Source organism: Ictidomys tridecemlineatus, chromosome 5, assembly GCF_052094955.1.
Source record: "Ictidomys tridecemlineatus isolate mIctTri1 chromosome 5, mIctTri1.hap1, whole genome shotgun sequence".
NCBI lineage: Eukaryota > Metazoa > Chordata > Mammalia > Rodentia > Sciuridae > Ictidomys > Ictidomys tridecemlineatus.
In genome coordinates this window covers 90,106,816-90,126,463 of record NC_135481.1, presented here as the reverse complement: position 1 = coordinate 90,126,463, position 19,648 = coordinate 90,106,816, and positions in this window count along the sequence as shown.

Genomic DNA, 19,648 nt, shown 5'->3' with positions numbered 1-19,648 from the left:
GGTAAGTTGGGGTCACATTGTGGAGGAGAGGAAGGGAATGTATGAATCTTATTTGATCTAGGTACCATGCACAGTATTTATACACATTATCTCAATTAATAATCACAATTGCCTGTCATTTAAATTGCAGTCTGTGGGTGACAAATGAGGCTCATAGAAGCCAAGATGATTGCCCAAAGCAACAAATGTGCAAATGTGCCTTTGGAATTTAAACCCATGTCTGTTTAGTTCTAAATTGCTTTCCACTGATCTGCCATGTTTCTCAGACCAGCAGAATGGACAGTATCCCAGAAGCAATGAAGAATGACTACAGCTTTAGGTTGACATTATAATGTCCTGAAAGCAGAGTTTGAGGGCCCAGCAGGATACTGTGGGGGTACTTTGAGGGAGAAGAGGCAGGAGGTAGGGACTGTAAAGGAAACCATAGAAACAATCAAGGTTGAGAGTAGGGTATGGTGGTACATGCCAGTAATCCCAGAGACTTGGGAGGCTGAGGCAAAAGGTTGGCAAGTTCAAGGTCACCCTTAGTAATTTAGTGACACTCTAGTAACTTTATAGGACCCTATCTCAAAAATAGAGTAAGAGCAAGGTTTTAACTCAGTGGTAGAGTGCTTGCCCAGCATGTATGAGATCCTAGGTTCAATCCCCAGTACCATAAAAAAAAAAAAAAAGAAGAAGAAGAATGTTGAGAGACGTGAAGAGGAAAGGACAAGGCTGGAAGGCCTTCCTAAAAAAGGAAGGACACAGTGTTTGGTTTGGGGGAGTTGGAGGTAATAATGGGGAAACCAGCAGAAGATGTTTTTCAGTCCTGTAAGAAGTCAGAATTATGGGACTGGCAGACAGGTCTGTGAAGGATGGTGGAAGAAGCCATGAGGTGGGAGAAAAGAGGAAAAGTCCAGGAGATGCCTTCAGTATAAAGATGGCAGAAGGAAGAGAAGACCAGAGAGGATGAAGAAGTCCACTCGAGAGCCCAGGAGAATGAGGGAAGGAAGTTTCCTAGAAGCCACAAGAAGCATTTTAAGAGGAGCAGGTGGCCAGTAGTATCAGATTCCAAAGAAAGGCTAAGTGTCAGGAAGATAGAGAAGAGAACTTGGGTAATTTTGGATCAAGCAACTTCTATTGAGCTGCAGGGCAAGAGCCAGGCTGCAATGAGTTGAGGAAAGGACGAATGGACTGGAGGTGGAGGCAGTGGGTGTACACCCAGCATTTGAGGAGTTTGGCAGTGAAATGAACGAGATTAGGCAGCCACCAAAAGGCAAGTGGGCCAAATGGCATGGTTTACTTTGTTTTAAAGATAGGGCTGTCCTGAGTAGGTTAGGAAGTGTTGTTTTGTTCCCCATTCTCTTTTATACATTCTGGTTCTGTTTTTTTTTTTTTTTAATGCCTGTCTCCCTGGAAGTCTGGAAGATGGTTTGGGAATACCTGGAATTGGGGTTTCCATCACATAAGGTGGACTTGCAAATGTGAGGCTGTTGGCTCCCAGCTCAGCTCCAGATGTGCACAGGGAGCTTGGAGCAGAGCTTGCTGCTTTCAACTCACCAACTGGCCTGAGAAGGGTTGTAGCCTCTTGAGGTCACAGAATGAGGACTAAAGGAGGGCTGGAGGGCAGGGAGCAGCCTTGGGAGCAATCTGAAACATAAACAATGACTGGTAACTCAGTGTCTTCTGCTTGCTTATGCCTCAGTATTTGCCTGGGATGATTTCCTTGTCTCTGGTGTTCCAAGAGGTTGGTAGAATGCTAACCCTTCAAGGATGCTAACCCTATCTTCAAGGATATGTGACTTTCCTGCCATTGGTTGTGCAAGTCTTGGTCTATCTAGCATAGGACTATAATTCCAGTTCTTTATTATATGTGCCCCAAATCCCCACAAAATTAGAAATGGATTAAGTTGACAAATGATGCACACATTATGCAGGTCCTTCTTGATGTGGGAGAGGGTGGTGAGCTGCCTCTTGGCCTGAGACTCCCAAAGTCAGATTGGAATGGAGGAGTCTTGAGGGGCTGGCTGCTGCTTTCCCTGCAGGGACCCTTTCAGGGGCAGCAGGTGATCTGAGGGACTGCATCTTGGGCTTGAGGACAGAGTAGCAACTGACAGCTAGCAATTTCAGGCTTCTTGAAGTCTGAAAGGACCAGTGCAGGTTTTCTCTATCTGCAGCAAGGAAGAAGAACCTTTATCAAAAGGCTTTGAATTTACTAGATTTAAAAAGCTGAAACATTTCAAGCAGGAACCATGGGAAAGGAGCAGAAGGGTGCAGTGGTTGGTTTGGTGTGGTGTGAGTGGGTAAAGGTCTAGAAGGTATCCCTGGGGAGCCTGGGAGAGGGATGAACAAGGGGGCCTGCAGAGTAGCAAGGGTCCAGCTGTGAGATCCAAGGCAGTCATGGAAATAAGTTAAGACTATAGAAAAAGTAGCAGAGCCGCATGTCTGTGTATTATGGGGAGAGATGACCTTGCCCAAGGGCAAAGTCGGATGTGGGGGGGATGTCAGGACAGGGGGGCATGTACAGATTCCAGCCTGGCCTCCCCATGCTGGGCCCCTTGTCTCTGAGATTACATACAGTCTTGGCTTCCAGGAGCAGTTCCAAAGGGGTGGAGTAAAACAAAGCAAAGGCCCTTTTGTGGTGCTGGGTCCTAAGAATAGCTGTAGCTGAGCTCCAGGCAGTGTCTCCCACAGCCTGCATGTCCTGGGACTTGTTCTTAGCAGTGTCCCTATGTTTTATGTGTGCTAATTGCTAGTTGTTGGGAAGTGGAGGCCATCAGCCTACCCTGTATCAGTTTCTATTACCCCTGCTTACCTGGCTCAGCCAGGGGAGAAGGCAGAGCCACAGGGACAGAGAAAGAGTGAACACAAAACTGGCCTAAATGGAGATGGGGTGGTAGCTCGGTGGTAGAGAGCTTGCCTCACACGTGTGAGGCACTGGGTTCAATCCTCAGCACCACATAAAAATAAATAAATAAGGGGCTGGGGATGTGGCTCAAGCAGTAGAGCGCTCGCCTGATATGCGCACGGCCCGGGTTCAATCCTCAGCACCACATACAAAGAAAGATGTTGTGTCCGCCGAAAACTAAAAAATAAATATTAAAAATTCTCTCTCTAAAATAAATAAATAAATAAATAAATAAATAAATGAAGGTATTGCATCCATCTATAACTAAAAATAAATAAATACATAGATAGATAGATAGATAGATAGATAAATAAATAATTAATTTTAAAAATCTAGCTGGGTGTGGTGGTGCATGTTTATAATCCCAGCACTCAGGAGGTTGAGGCAGGAGGATCATGAGTTCAAAGTCAGCCTCAGCAACTTTGTGAGGCCCTAAACAACTCAGTGAGACCCAGTCTCTAAATAAGATACAAAATAAGGCTGGGGATGAGGCTCAGTGGCCAAGTGCCTGAGTTCAATCCCCAGTACCCACCCCCCTACCCCACCCTACCCCCCCCCCAAATCTGGCCTAAATGTTTTAGGGGAAGGAAGGAAGACAGAGGTAAAAGAAGACAAATCTGGATCCTACAGCAGAAGACAGCAAGACTCCTAGCAAGAGACGGGGTGGACAAAGGCACCAGGAAGGGCCGGAGGTGGACAAAGAAAACCCTTCATGGAAGGACATTTTAGGAAGTGGTGGGAAAAAGCAGATCAAGGCAGAGAGGTAGGGCGATGGGTGCAAGGGACCAGAACACAGAGAGAAAGGGATGAGGAAGTGGGTGGGGGACAGAAGGAAGGTAAAGGAATGGATGAGGGTTGACAGAAAAGCAGAAGAAGGAGGGAAGAGAGAGAAGGAGTGAAAGACAGGACTACTCTTGCAGCCACAGGGGCAGGGCGGTGGCACAGCTCTTGGAAAAGCTTGGGAGAAGTCTCTCCAGCAAGCGCCATTCCTGTGAGATAACAATGCAATTCAAATCCCTCCCTAATCTCCTCTCCTATTATTAGCCCTGCCTCCTCTCAGTGGAGAGGCCACAGGTGCCGGGGCCCTGTCCTTTCCCCGATGCCCTTGGCTAGAATTAAATAGTCACAGTCGTGCCTGCATGGTCATCTGCTAAGCATGGTCCTTCTGGCTTCTGGGCAATGTCACTAGAGAAGGGTGTCGAGAGATGGCAGGAAGGGGATGGAAGGTCACTGGACACCCTCTGTGGATGAAGCAGTACCCAGATACCCCAGTGGGGTAAAGAGGCCTGGCACAGCCTGTGCTCAGAGTTTTCAGATCAATAAAGTAGACACAAGACCAACACCATAACAAGGTCCAGGAACAGTTAACACGTGGAAAATAACTGATAAAAATGAGCACATAGACATGAACACAGAAGCCCTGTTGCTAAAGGACAGAGCAGAGAGGGAGGGTTCCTAGGCAGGTAAGTTTGGCCATGGGTCTTGAAAAATTTGACCTTGAGGATTCATGTCCTCAGCTGCTAGCCAGTGCTGTGCACATTCTGGAGGGAATGAGGGAGACCCTGAGGTAGTGATTTCTGTGTCTGCTTCTCTGGCCTAGCCTCTAGAAGACAAGGTTGCTGTAGCAGAAACAGGGTGGAGCGGAATCCTGGGATTTCTAAGGATTGGGACTTAACTTCCCTTTCCTCGAGACTGCTGTTTTTTTTTTCTTGCCCAATTTTTTATTTTTATGTTTTCCCTCTTATCTTCAGTCTCCCCCAAAATAATGTTCATTGTTTTTATTTATTTTTTATGTTGGTAGTGTTGGGGATTGAACCAAGGGTGCTCTACCATTGAGCAACATCCCAAGCACTTTGTAGTTTTTATATTAAGACAGGGTCTTATTAAGTTGCCTAGGTTGACCTAGAATTTGAGATCCTCCTGCCTCAGCCTCCCGAGTAGCTGGGATTACAGGCATGTGCCACCATGCCCAGTGATTGCTTTGATTTTTCAAATGGCCAAAAGTTATTGTGTGTATTTTTATCTTGAGCTCTCTTGACTCTGACAAATCTCATAAAATAAATGGATGATGAATAATGCACCAAAGAGAGTGAACAGCTGCTGTTTCTATGAGGGCTCCAATTGCTCCTGCAGGACAGGACATAGATGAAATTCCCTGGGTCTTATTCAGGCAGAGGGTGGAGGAAGGTGGACACAGCCTTGCTTTCTCTCTCTCTCTCTCTCTCTCCATCTATATTTCCGTCTCTCCTTCTCAAATCTCTTTCTCCCTCCTTCTCCATTCCTCCTTCTTTTACAAATCATAAAAATAATGCTCATTACCTTAAAAATTCAAGCGCATTTTGCCTTGTAGGAGGTAAAAGATACGAAGCCCTTCCCACTATGCAATCTCATCCTAAAGATAACTATAGTTAATAGCTGAAGTGTATCCCTCTGGAGTCTTGTATGTCTATGTAAAAAAAAAAATACATGTTGTGAGAGTTTTTGTTTGTTTGTTTTGGACTGAGGTATTGGTATGTTGCCCAGGCTGGTCATGCATTCCTGGGCTCAAGTGATCCTCCTGCCTCAGCTTCCCAAGTGGCTTAGACTGCAGGCATGCACCACTGTGCCTGGTATGAAATTGAAAAACAACAACAAAAATAAAACAACAAAACTGGGATATATAAAAATTAAATGTTTGTAGCCTTTGGAAGTTTCTCATGTCATGGATGATCCTAGCAGGGACTCTTCATTTGGACTTGCATTTGACAGTCACCAGCACATAGAGGGGCTCAACAGTAATCAGGTCTCAAAAAGGAATCAAAATGAATTTTAAAATGAATCAAAGAGGCAAAGGAAGGATAAGTAAATAAGAGGATGTCAACAGTTCCCTTTCTGCATCAGCTCTTTTTTTTGCCTCCAGACATTCCTCCTCTTGATGGAGGAGGTCTCTTGGACAAAGAGACCCTGCTTGGGGCAGAAGTGACAGTAGGCATATGGTGGGGTCCTAGGTCATTTTAGAGAGGTTATTACCTATCTCTGCCTGTGAAAAAGACTTTTTTTTTCCCCACAACAGTAACTTGGATATAATTTCTTTTGTAATGTTACTTTGGAAATGTCATTTTTTTATGGTAAGAAATTTATTTGATCACTTTCTCTTTTGAACACTGTAACTTATGCCAACATTTGTACCTGTTCTTGGTTATGGAAATACTGAAGTGGACTTTAGCCAAAAGTCAATCAAAAGTTCTGACCAAGAGCCTAATATAGTCACTGACTCTGAAGCAGCTCTTGAACTGACAGCTGGTGTAGCGAGGACAGCTGGACTCCTGATGTGAAAAAGCATGGGACAAGAACCGTCAGAAACACTCAGCTCTCCATTCTCCTGCTCTGTGCTCCTCCTGGCTGCATACTCTATACAGAGCCAATAATAGCTCCTCTGCACCTTCCCAGAGACCCACCCTATGCCCTGGCCAATCAAAGGGAACAAGACAGACTGGGAAAAAAGATAGAAAAACATAAGGCAATTATTATGGATCCTGAGAGTGCTTAATCAACAGAATAAGGGTCTGAAACATAGACCCATCCTGTTCTGCAATGAGGGAGCATGCAAACAGAGGACTGAGGGTGGGAGGGAATCAAGAGAACAGAGGATGGGAAAGGGGAGTGCAGGAAGTGGGGTCTACAGCCCCAGAGGATACTACTGAGCCTTACAAAAGGCCTCACCTCTCTGGGCAGTGCCAAGGATCCTGGGGAGAAGAATATGAAGTAGTCGCACTCTCAGCCCCTGTGTCCTTTTCTCCCATGTTCATTGCAACTTTAGGGCTAGTCCTGCTCCGGTCACTGGCACCATTTCAGGATCTAGGAGGGATCCAACCAGCTCTGGCCCACACCTGGAAATTCAGCTTTGGTCTTGTTCCTAAGACTTGGGCCCCACCCTGTGCCACAGTCTGGTAACTGAGCCCTAGTCTTATTCCCTGTCAGAGGACCTGCCTTGGTAACCCTTTTAGTATTTTTGCTTCATGTCTATTTCCCAGAGATTTGAATTTTCTTTTAAACTCCAGCCTGGAAGCTGGGGGTCCTGTTCCCTTCTAGGAGAAGGAGACAGCATATTTAATGCCTAAGAGCACAGGTTTTGGAATCAAACAGACATGGATTCAAGAATCCTTATTTTACCATCAACCAGGTATGTGACATAGGAATGCCACTTAAACTCTGAAGAAAAAAATGAAGTATCAGAGCTGGGGTTGTGGCTCAGTGGTAGAGCACTTGTCTCACATGTGTGAGGCACTGGGTTCAATTCTCAGCACCGTACATAAATAAATGAATAAAATAAAGGTCCATAAACAACTAAAAATTATTTTTTAAAAAATGAAGTATCATATATTGTCTCATGACTCAAAACACATTCCATGAACTGGCAGCATCAACATTAGCAGGAGTTTGTTAGAACTGTAGAACCTGTGGCTCCTGCCTAGGTCTATTGCAATATTAACATTTTAAAGAGACCTCCAGATGATTTCATGCACATTAAAGTTTGAGAAGCACTAATGTAGAGGGAAGAGCACAGCTTTTAACCATGAAGATCTTGCTTTATATCCCAGCTCTAAACCTCAGTCTTATCTGTAAAATGTGCATGGTTATACCTACCTCATATACTTATCTTGAGAATCAGTAACTGATCTTGAAGTTACAGTACAACCCCTCAACAAAAAGTAAATGCTGAATAAGTGGTATTTGTTATTATCTATTACTGCCACTTGCCTGCTAGGCCTTCCAAACTTATTCCAGGGCCCTCTTGTAGAACATCTTCCTATCTTCCTTTTTTTTTTGTATCAGGGATTGGACTCAGGGGCACTTAACCACTGAGCCACATGCCAAGCCCCTTTTTTTGTATCTGTTTAGAGACAGGGTCTCAGTAAGTTGCATAGTCTGGCTTTGAACACATGATCCTCCTAACTCAGCCACCTGAGCTGCTGGGATTACAGGCCTGTACCACCACACCCACACATTTTCCTGATTCTGACTGCCTTAATAGACTAACTCTTTTTATCTGTCATCAGGTTGGTCTAGATGTCCTTCCAACCTCTGCACTGAGAATATTCTCTAGGAACTGTCCCATAGTAGTGGGAGAACCCACTACCTACCCCCTGTCTAGTTCTAGATCACTGCTCCACCCAGGCTGACTGTTCAGCTAGAGTTAATGGGCATAACAGTTAACAGGAACATCACCCACCACAGCCCAGGAATTCATTCCACCAATTTGATTTATCAAGCACCAAATTTGTGGCAGGCACAAATTCTGACTTTGGAAGCTCACAGTTTACTATTGTTAGAAAGGTAAATAGAAGCTCGATAAAATTTTAATGAGCTTATCTGAATAAACACTGATTCATGAATCAGGCAGCTCCAAACCAGAAATTGTTTGGGAACTGCATAGCTGAGGGAGTGCAAGGGGAGGCTTTTATGGGATGAAGATGGAAGTAAAGCAAAAAAAATATTTGATTGGTTACAGGTATATAGTTGCCTTATTTGTTTTTTCCCACGCCTCTAATGCAATAACTTGTTGGCTGCTTCTGATTGGTTGAGTTTATGTTCTGTTTTTCAAGGGATAGCTCATATAAAGTTTTGCTTATGTTTTCAAATTGAGCAAGGTTAAGGTTACTTAATAGGCCTAACTAGCTTCATCTGCTCATGGATCCTTCAGGTCCGGTTTCCATTATAATTTCTGTTCCATCGTAGAGGAGCAGACAGGCAGAGAGGCAGTGGCAATGTAGTGCAACAGGTCCTATGAAGGCTGAAGTACCAAGTTCTATGACACGAGAAATCCTGCATGTCCTGGGAGCAGGATGCAAGGTCACTTTATCTGAAGTAGGGATAAAGGAAGTGTAGTCCCTGGAGGAGACTACACTTACCTGAAATCTTCTAGAGGGACAGGAGTTCATTAGGAAAAGGAGGAGGTAAATGGTGAGACCAGCATATCCAAAGGCCTGAGAGGAGCTGAAATTAATTCCCTGTGGCTAAAATGGGAGTAATCAAGGAAAATATGGTAAGAGAAGGGCCTAGAAGGCAGGAGGGGTCTGGTCATGAAGGACTTTGTGAAGCATGTAAGGGAGTCATGACTTGAACTTACAGTCACCAAGCACAGGGGTGTGTGTGTGTGTGTGTGTGTGTGTGTGTGTGTGTGTGTGTGCGCGTGTGTGTGCGCGCGCGCGCGTGTATGTAGTTTTATTTTTTGGGGGGTGGTGTTGGGGGTGGAACTCAGGGCCTTTTGCATGCTAGGGAAGTGCTGTACTCTTGAGCTACATTTCCAGCTCTACTGTGTTTTAAGAGGGAGAAGTGGATGGCATTAGAGCAGATTATGCTAAGTGAAGTTAGCCAATCTTTAAAAAACAAATGCCAAATGACTCCTTTGATATAAGGGGAGTAACCAAGGACAGGGTAGGGACGAAGAGCTTGAGAAGAAGATTAACATTAAACAGGGATGAGAGGTGGGAGGGAAAGGGAGTGAGAAGGGAAATCGCATGGTAATGGAAGGTGATCCTCAGGGTTATACAAAATTACATATAAGAGGAAAGGAGGGGTAAGACAAGATAATACAAGTGGAAGAAATGATTTACAGTAGAGGGGGTAGAGAGAGAAAAGGGGAGGGGAGGGGAGGGGAGGGGAGGGGGATAGTAGAGAATAGGATAGACAGCAGAATACATCAGACACTAGAATGGCAATATGTAAATCAATGGAAGGGTAACTGATGTGATACAGCAATCTGTATACGGGGTAAAATTGGGAGTTCATAACCCACTTGAATCAAACTGTGAAATATGATATATTAAGAACTATGTAATGTTTTGAACGACCAACAATTAAAAAAAAAGAAAAAAAGAAAATTTAACAGGAAAAAAAAAAGAGGGAGAAGTGACATTAACTGATTTTATATGATATGTGCTAAAAACAGTCATTTTTTGAAAAAATAGCATTTAGTTTTATAATACATTTGCATAAGGGATTCTAGATTTGTGGTCACAGGTAAATGAAGAAACCTACCTGCTTAGAGAAATTGGGCATTAGAGAAGAGATGGGGAAAAGGCCCATGGAGAAAGGCATTTCTCATGGTTTCTACTCTACTGTAGATCCACCTTTAAAATATTTTTGTGTTCCTTTCTTTTCCACTCCTAAAAACACTATGCAAGGTCCCCTTTAATGCTTGCATAATTGCAATGGCAACTTAACTTAGTTCTTAACTTAGTCTTCCAACTGCTCATTTTATCAAATGGCCAGCAGACTTAATTTCTTTAAGTGCCTCTTCTTACATATGTCATTCATATGGCTCACTGGGCTCCCAGTTGTCTCCAAGACAAATCCTGGACTCCTATCTGGTGTTTAAAGCCACTTCATGACCTGGCTGATTGCCCCATCTTATTCTGTCACCATCTTCCTCCTCCAAATCTCATTGATCTACAACAGCACCTTCACCCCAGCTTGGGCTTTTCCATTCCTTGACTTTGGTGGGGCTTCTCCTGCCTGCCTCTCCAGGTACAACTCAGTGTCTCTTCCATGAAAGCTGATCTGATACAGAATAAAAACAGACAAAACTTTGTTGAAACTCTATAAGTGCAAAGATGACACCCAAGGCGAGTTCTCCTACACAATCTCTCACTATTCTCATTTCACCCATTCTTTCCAAGGTGTGTGTGAGTGGAATCATATATCCTTCTTTTAATGGCTGATATTTTTAAATTTTTATGTACATAATCTTATATCTTATCAATCCAAATTCTATATTTTTAGAACTTCACAATTTTTATAACTTTAGATATTGCACTAATATATATAAAATGGGGGATAATAAGAAGGGGGTATTGTATGATTTTTGATCAGGATACAGAAAAAAAGCAGAGATTGGGAGACTCTAAACCCTGCTATATGTTATCTACAAGAAACCTATTTTAAATATAGAAAGACAGAGACATTAAAAGTAAAAAGATGCAGAAAGATAAACCATGCTAACACTGATCAAAAGAAAGTTGCAATAACTACATTAATTTTAGACAAGACCTCAGAGAAGCAAAATTATTAGGGACGAAGAGGGGCATTGTGTAATGACAAAGGGGTCAATTCTCCAAGAAGATTTGACAATCCTTAGTGTATAGGCACCTAATAAGAGAGGTCAAAATACATAAGGCAAAGACTGAAAGGAGACGAGAAATAGATAAATCCACTATCATAGTTGAAGACTTCAACATGGCTCTATCAGTAAATGACAGATCTAGCAGGTAGAAAATCAGTGAAGACATAGTTGACCTGAACAGCCATCAATCAATTGGATCTAATGTATAAAATACTTCATCCAGTGACAGCAGAAGAAACATTTTACTCATGCTCACATGAAACATTACTCAAGAGAGTCCACATTCTGGGTCATAAACACACCTGAACAGGGCTGGGGTTGTGGCTCAGTGGTAGAGCACTCACCTGGTTTGTGCGAGGCCCTGGGTTCGATCCTCAGCACCACATAAAAATAAATAAATAAAATAAAGATATTATGCCCAACTACAACTGAAAAAAAATATTTAAAAAAACACACCTGAAAAAATTTAGAATATGTATCATAGAAAGTGTGATCTTGGATCACAGTGGAATTAAACTAGCAATCAATAGCAGAAAAGAGAATGTAAAATTTCAAAAATATTTGTAGATTAAACAACGTACTTCTAAATAACATATAGGTTAAAGAGTAACTCTCAAAGACAAATTAAAAACTATTTTATAATAAATCAAAACAAAAATACAACTTATCAAAATTTGTGAATTCAGTGGAGATTCAGAAGTTAGTATCACCACAGAAATAGTAAAGAAAAAAATAGTAAAGAAAAAGTTTGTTGTTTCACTTTGAGTAACAATAGCCATTTGCTATTTGTTGTGTGACAAAATTTTAAGAAAGTAAAATATCTTAGTAAGACATTTTTAATACATGGTGATCTTGATAACAAGTTTCCACTCAACAGTAAAAAAGAATTGATGGAATTAGTTTTGAAATAAAAATTAAATGTCCAAATTTATGGAAAAAATATGTTTAAACAGAATCTGAGCTTGTAATTTTGTCCAGCGATAAAATGGCTTAGATTATTGAGCTGGGGATATAGGTCACTTAGCAAGCATGGGCCCTGGGGTCAATCCCCAGCACAGCAAAACAAAACAAAACAAAAATCCAAACAAATTCATTTTCTGGATGGTATAAGTAAAATAAACTATTATTTCAGATATGAAAATTTTGTCAGAAAATCATGAGGAAAATGCTAAAAAAGACATACTTTTAAGATGAAATGTTTTAAATTTGAGCTATTAAACTATTGCCCATAGAACACAGGACATTTCTCACAATATAAAGTTCACTTGGTTGGAAATTTCAAAAATTACAAGTGCCCTTTCTTTCTTTTCTCTTTCTTTAGCTTTTGATACTGGGGATTGAACCAAGGGGCTTGTATCCACTGAATCTCATCCCCAGTTCTTTTTAGTTTTTATTTTGAGACCCTGTCTTGCTAAGTTGCTGAGGCTGGCCTGAAATTTGCCATCCTTCTGCCTCACCCTCCAGAGTCACTGGGATTACAGTCTAGCGTTACCACACCCAGCTCTTTCTTTTTTGGTATTGGGGACTGAACCCAGGGGAGCTTTACCATTAAGCTACATTCCCAGGCCTCTTTTGTATTTTTTAAAAAATTTTGAAACGGAATCTTGCTAAGTTGCTGAGGTTGGCCTTGAACTTTCAATCCTCCTGCCTCAGACTCCTTAGACTTTAGCTTTAGATGAGTCCTGCAATTTAAGAGACACTGCCCAATTAATAGATTGCTGTTTCTTTTTTGTGTCAAAGGACTTCTAAATTTATAAAGAAATGCTGTCAGGATGTGAGGGTGAGCTGGCTGCAACATCTGTCATCCATTGATCATCAGGGTTGATTTGGCTGATCTGACTGGCTAGGGGAGTGTCCCCTTCCTCCCTCACTGCTCCATGTGTGTCCCTCCTGAAGACCTGCACTGGGTTGAAGAGGAGGACCTTCCTGTTTAAGGGTATAAAGTAGCTGCACTCCCTTGCTAGAACCTCCAAACAAGTTCTCAAGAAGTGCTCTCAGTTTGTGACTTCCTCCCACTAAAATCAAACTCATGGCATTAAAAAAAATGTAACATAAAAAATTTAGTTTCTATCAAAATGGATGGTGCTCTAGTCATGTTGTAATGGAAAGCTTGATCCCTGTCCTTGAAGCCAATCCAATAATGAAGACAAGGTCTTGATGTTGCCGAAAGCTTGGTTCCTGCTCCAGATGCCACTCCAATAACAAGGACATGATTTTGAGAAAAAGAAAAAAGAAAGTTTATTGCTTTGCTAGTAAAGGAGAAGCACAGGAGACTCCTATCCCCAAGGCTGTGATTCTGCCCATCAGCAGGAATAGGGGGCTTTTATAGAGATGAGAGAAAATGAGATTAGGGAGGCGAGATCAGGAAGGAGAAGATTCGAGAAAAGATCTAGGAGGAGAAATTTAGGGAAAAGAAGATCAGGAAGAGTTTAGGGAGAAGATAAAGAAAAAACAAACAAACAGGGGGCTGGGATATAGCTAAGTTGGTAGAGTCTTGCCTTGCATACACAAGGCCCTGGGTTCAATCCCCAGCACCACCACTTAGGAAAAAAAAAAAAAGATATATTAAAAAAGAAAAAGAAAAAAATGTGTAAATTTCAAAGCCACAAGGGATATAGTCAAAGCATCAAGTGAAACCCTGTTACATTGAGAAAAAGGAGAGAGGTTTATTGCTTTGCTAGCAAAGGAGAAAAGTGGGGGACTCCTGTCCTAAAGACTGTGATTCTGACTATCAGCAGGAACAGAGTTATACAGATGAGTCAGAGAAAAAGAGGTTAGGGAGGGGGAGATAAGAAAGGAGAAGTTTTCCCTAAAAGAAGATTGGGAAAAAGAAAAAAAAAAAAAGTACCTTTCAAAGCTACAAGGGATATAGTCAAACATCAAGTGAACCCCTGCTACAATAGTAGGTTAAAAGTATAAATTTACTGGAATTTTAAAACAAGAAACTGGCTGGGTCTGGTGGCACATGCCTGTAATTCCAGTAATCCCAGAGGCTGAAGCAGGAAAATTGCAAGTTCAAAGCCAGCCTCAGTAAGGTCCTGAGTAAGTAAATGAGAACCTGTCTCTAAATAAAAAAATTGAAAAAGGGCTGGGGATGTGGCTCAGTGGTTTAGTCCCTAATACCAAAAACAACAATAACAAAACAAAGGCAGAGCTGCATGTGGTGATACATGCCCATATTCCCAGAAACTTGAGTGGCTAAGGCAGGAGGAGGATCACATGTTTAAGGCCAGCCTCAGGCAATTTAGAAAGACCTTCTCTCAAAATAAAAAAAATAAAAAGGGCTGGGGGTATAGCTCAGTGGTATAATACCTCTGGATTCAATTCCCAGTAACACAGAAAAACAAAATAACAACAAAAAACACCAGAGGCAGAGATTTGTCAACGCAGAGGAGAAGGCAGTGTTGTTGCCAAAAGCTCGTCCCCTGTTCCTGATGCCAATCCAATAACAAGGACACAGTTTGGAGAAAAAGGAAAAAGACAGTTTATGGCTTTGCAAAGGAGAAACACAGGGGACTCCTGTCCCAAAGGTTGTGATTCTGGCCATCCCCCAGGAACAAGGGGCTTAAAAATAATTAATTTGTTCTAAAACAGGGCGCTTTTAGGGGCTGGGGATGTGGCTCAAGCGGTAGCGCGCTCGCCTGGCATGCGTGCCGCCCGGGTTCGATCCTCAGCACCACATACAAAAAAAAAAAAAAAAACGAAGATGTTATGTCCGCCGAGAACTAAGAAAAAATAAATAAATGTTAAAATTCTCTCTCTCTCTCTGTCCCCCCCTCTCTCTCACTCTCTCTTAAAAAAAAAAAAAAAAAAAAAACAGGGCTCTTTTAAAGAGGTGATTCAAAGGCTACATTCCATGTGTTCTCTGTCTGAGTTGTAATTCACTTGCTAATTTGGGAGAGTCATTTCTGAGATCATCTGGTACCATCTCCAAAGTCTGGATTACTTTGACCCTATGGTGGATGTGTACTTAGGGACAGATAAATCTGCCTAGGATGGGGAAGAAAGGTAATCCTGTTTTCCCTGAGATTAGAGAGGGGGAGAGATTAAGGAGGAACAGGGAGAGAGGAAGAGAAAAAAATATGTCCATTTTAAAAATAAGTTGCAGTGGGCTGGGGATGTGGCTCAAGCGGTAGCGCGCCTAGTGTGTGTGCGGCCCAGGTTCGATCCTCAGCACCACATGCAAACAGGGATGTTGTGTCCACGGAGAACTAAGAAAAAATAAATAAATGTTAAAATTCTCTCTCTCTCTATCCCCCTCTCACTCTCTCTTTAAAAAAAAAAAAAAGAAGAAAGTTAATGATGACTTTAAATAAATAAATAAAAATAAATTTAAAAAAAAATAAGTTGCAGTGGCAGAACAGCAACTTATATTCAAAGTATAAAGTGGACAATTGTTACACTATTTATTTATTTACATATTGGTTGATCTATTTATTTATTTTTTTTGGTACTGGGACTTGAACCCAGGGATGCTCTACTGCTGAACTACATCCACAGCCCTTTTACCTGATTTTTTTCATTTATGATTGTCTTTGTTTTTCATACTAAGGATTGAACCCAGATGTGATTTGCCACTGAGCTCCACCCCCATTCCTTTTTATTTTAATTTTTTATTTTGAGACAGAGTTTTGCTGAGTTGCTCAGGGCCTTGCTAAATTGCTGAGGCTGGCCTTGAACTTGTGATCCTCCTGCCTCAGTCTCCTGAGTCACTGGCATTACTGGTGTGCACCACTAGGCCCAGCTAGTTACAAAGGTACAGAAACTAAGATAGTGTGCTATTGGTATGAGGAAAGAAATATAGATCAATGAAATAGAATATAGAATCCAGATATAAATTTGTACATATACGATCACTTGAGTTTGCGGAGAGGTGCCAAGATAATTTCAACAGGGAAAGAATAGTCTATTTTTTTTTTTTTTAAGAGAGAGTGAGAGAGGAGAGAGAGAGAGAGAGAGAGAGAGAGAGAGAGAGAGAGAGAGAGAGAGAGAGAGAGAATTTTTAATATTTATTTTTTAGTTCTTGGCGGACACAACATCTTTGTTGGTATGTGGTGCTGAGGATCGAACCTGGGCCGCACGCATGCCAGGTGAGCGCGCTACCGCTTGAGCCACATCCCCAGCCCCAAGAATAGTCTATTCAACAACTGGGACAACTGGATATTAACATGCAAAGGAGTGAGGGTGAACTTCTACATCACAAGGTGCATAAAATTTATCTCAAAATGAATCAAATACTAAGTGTAAAACCTCAATTTTTAGAAGAAAACATAAGCACAAATTTTCATGAACTTGTAGTAGGTAACATTCTCTTAGATGTGACATTAAAGCACAAGCAACTCAAAAAATAATAATTTTTCACCAATATGAAAAATGAAAAACTTTTCTGTTTCAAATAACACCATTAAGTACAAAGACAACCCACAAGAAAAATATTTGCAGATCATTTGTTTATGAAGAGATTTGCATCCAGAACATATAAAAACAATGATAAAATAATAAAATTATAAATAACTCAATTAAAAATGGGAAAATGACCTGACTATACATTTTTTTCAAAGACATGCAAGAGGCCCATCAACACATGAAAATATGTTCAGCATTGTTTACCACTGGAGAAATACAAACCAAATCCACAGACTACTTCATACTCATCATGGTAGCTATGATTTAGAAGGCAGATTATAACAAGTATTGGCAAGGGCTAGGGACAGAGCTCAGTTGATAGAGTGCTTGCCTCACATGCACAATGCCCTGGGTTCAATCCCCAGGACCACACAACAAAAACAAGTGTTGGCAAGGAAAATTGGAGTCCATTTATTGCTGGTGAAAGTGTAAAATGGTGCAGTTCTGTTTTAGTCTGTCAGTTCTAAAATGGCTATAGAGTTACCATATGATTTAGCAACTCCACCCCTATTATTTATTTAGAATTTTTAATTTTTTAAAAAACTGTATTTTCTAAGTTATATATGATATTAGAATGTATTTTGACATATCATACATACTCTGAGTAAGTATAACTTCCCATTTTTATGGTTAGTACATGATGTGGAATTTCACTGGTTGTGTATTCATATAAGAACATAGAAAACTTACGTCCAATTCATCTACTCTTTCCTATTCCCATCCTCCCTCCCTTCCCTTCATTTCCCTTTGTCTAATCCAGTGAATTTCTATTTTTTCCTCTCACTCCACTCCTGTCCGCTTATTGTGATTCAGCATCAGCACATCAGAGAGAATATTCAGCCTTTGGTTTTTCTGGGATTTGCTTATTTCACTTAGTATGATAGTCTCCAGTTCCATCCATTTACCAGAAAAAGCCATAATTTCATTCTTCTATATGGCTAAGTCATATTCCATTGTGTATATGTAACACATTTTCTTTAACCATTCATCTGTTGAAGGTTGCCTAGGTTAGTTCATAGTTTAGCTATTGTGAATTGAGCTGCTATAAACACTGATATGGCTGTGTCACTGTAGTATGCTGATTTTAAGTCCTTTGAGTATATGCTGAGGTCTACTCCTATTTATATACTCAAAATATACTCAAAAGAAACATGTCCCTACAAAAACTTATATACAATTGCCATAGCAGAACTAGTCATGATAGTGAAAATATTCATATTCTTCTCTCCAGTACCATCTTGGAAGCAACCAAAATGTCCATCAAGTGATGAATGGATAATCAAATGTGGTATATCCATACAATGAAAAAGTATTCATTAATAAAAAAGGAATAACATTCTGATATGTGCTTCAATATGAGTGAACCTTGAAAATATGCTAAGTGAAAGTAGCCAGTCACAAAGACTTTATATTGCACAATTTCATGTTAAAGAAATATCCAGAAAAGGTAAGTCTATAGGAAAACCAAGTAGATTAGTGGTTGTTCAGAGCTGGCGTGGGAAGGGGTGGGGAAAAAGGAGGGGTGACTACTAGTGGGTACTGGTTTCTTCTGGAGTGGTAAAATACTCTATAATTGATTATGGTAATATCTGCACAACTCTGTGAATATAGGAAAAACCTCTTAACTGTATCCTTTAAATGGTAAATTTTGTGATGTGTGTGTTAAATCTCAAAAAAGCTATTAAACTTGCTCAGGCTGGGATGTGCCTATAGTCCTAGCAGTGGGAAAGTTGAGAGGAGGCTCACTTGAGCCTAAGAGTTTGAGGCCAGTCTGGGTAGTAGTGAGAACCCCATTTAAAAAAAAAAAAAAAAGTGTTTTTTTTTTTTTTTGTCCAGGATATTGATATATGTACTTGTAAATACTATGAATGATGGTCACTTTATGGAACTTTTGAAAGAAATCGAAGACAAATAAAATGATCTCGCATGCATTGCTTGTTGGTTTAATCTGCAGGAGTTTTGCTGAGATTTAGTTTATTCTTGAGAGCTTGTTTGGAGGTTCTAGCAGGGGAGCGCAGCTACTCATATACCCTTGACCAAAGACCGGTCCTCCTCTATCGGGGAAGGTCGTCCTCTTCGACCGAGCGCGCAGCTTCGGGAGGAACGCACATGGAGCGGTGAGGGAGGAAGGGGACACCCGCCTAGCCAGCCAGATCAGCCGAATCAACCCTGGCGATCAATGGGGTGACAGATGTCGCAGCCAGATCGCCCTCACATCCTTAGTTTATTCTTAACTCCAAGATTTTCTTAAAACATTAGGTATGGTTGATAAGCATTTGATAATAGAAAAACAAGGCAGTAGCTGGTGCGGTGGGGCATGCCTGTGCCTGTAATCCCAGCGGCTCAGGAGGCTGAGGCAGGAGGATCTGGAGTTCAAAGCCACCCTCAGCACAAAGCAAGGCGCGGGCTGGGGATGTACCTCAGTAGGTAGGTAGAGTGCTTGCTTCACATGCACAATGCCCTGGGTTCAATCTCCAGCACCCACACACAAAAGCGGGGTGCTAAGCAACTCAGTGAGACCTTGCCTCTAAATAAAATATTAAATGGGGCTGAGAATGTGGCTCTGGGGTGGACTGCCCCGGAGTTCAATCCTCCGTATGCCCCCACCCCAAACAAACAAGAAAACAAGGCAGTGAAATTCGTATTTCTCACTAACACTCATAATGCATGCATATAAACAAAATTTCAAGTTCTAAGGAGAGGAAAAGCTTATTTTTCATTTTGCTAGATGGGATTGAGGAATTGTGGAAATAGAAACTGTTCATAATACAAAAGCTGTTGGTTACTGACTACGCCGTTAGGGCACCCCAAGCTTCTGAGCTGGAGACACAGAGACTATTAACCCCACCATGGCCTTCCGGAGCCCAGCAAGCTCAGAAAACAGAACTTCCCCCACAGGGTTGCCTAGATAGGGGGCTCGTCCTTCCTCAATTCCATAAGACAGCTCCAAGTTAGATCTGATTCTATTGCTAGGTCGGCTACACTGTCGCTATGGGAAAAAACTCAGGGCCATCATCTGCTCTTTTAATGCTTTATTTCCCAATGCAGATGATGGGACTTCACGATCCCGCCAGAAGCGAGTGAGCTGGGAAATACTGAGAAAAGATGAGGGGCATAGGAAATATGCACAACCTAGGTTTGCAGAGAGTTCTGCGGCGTACCCGTAGGACAGGGGGAAATTACGTAGGTATGAACTGTTTCCTTGTTTGTGGAACGTATTCCTCCTCCTGTGGGCCCTGGCATCTTCCCTC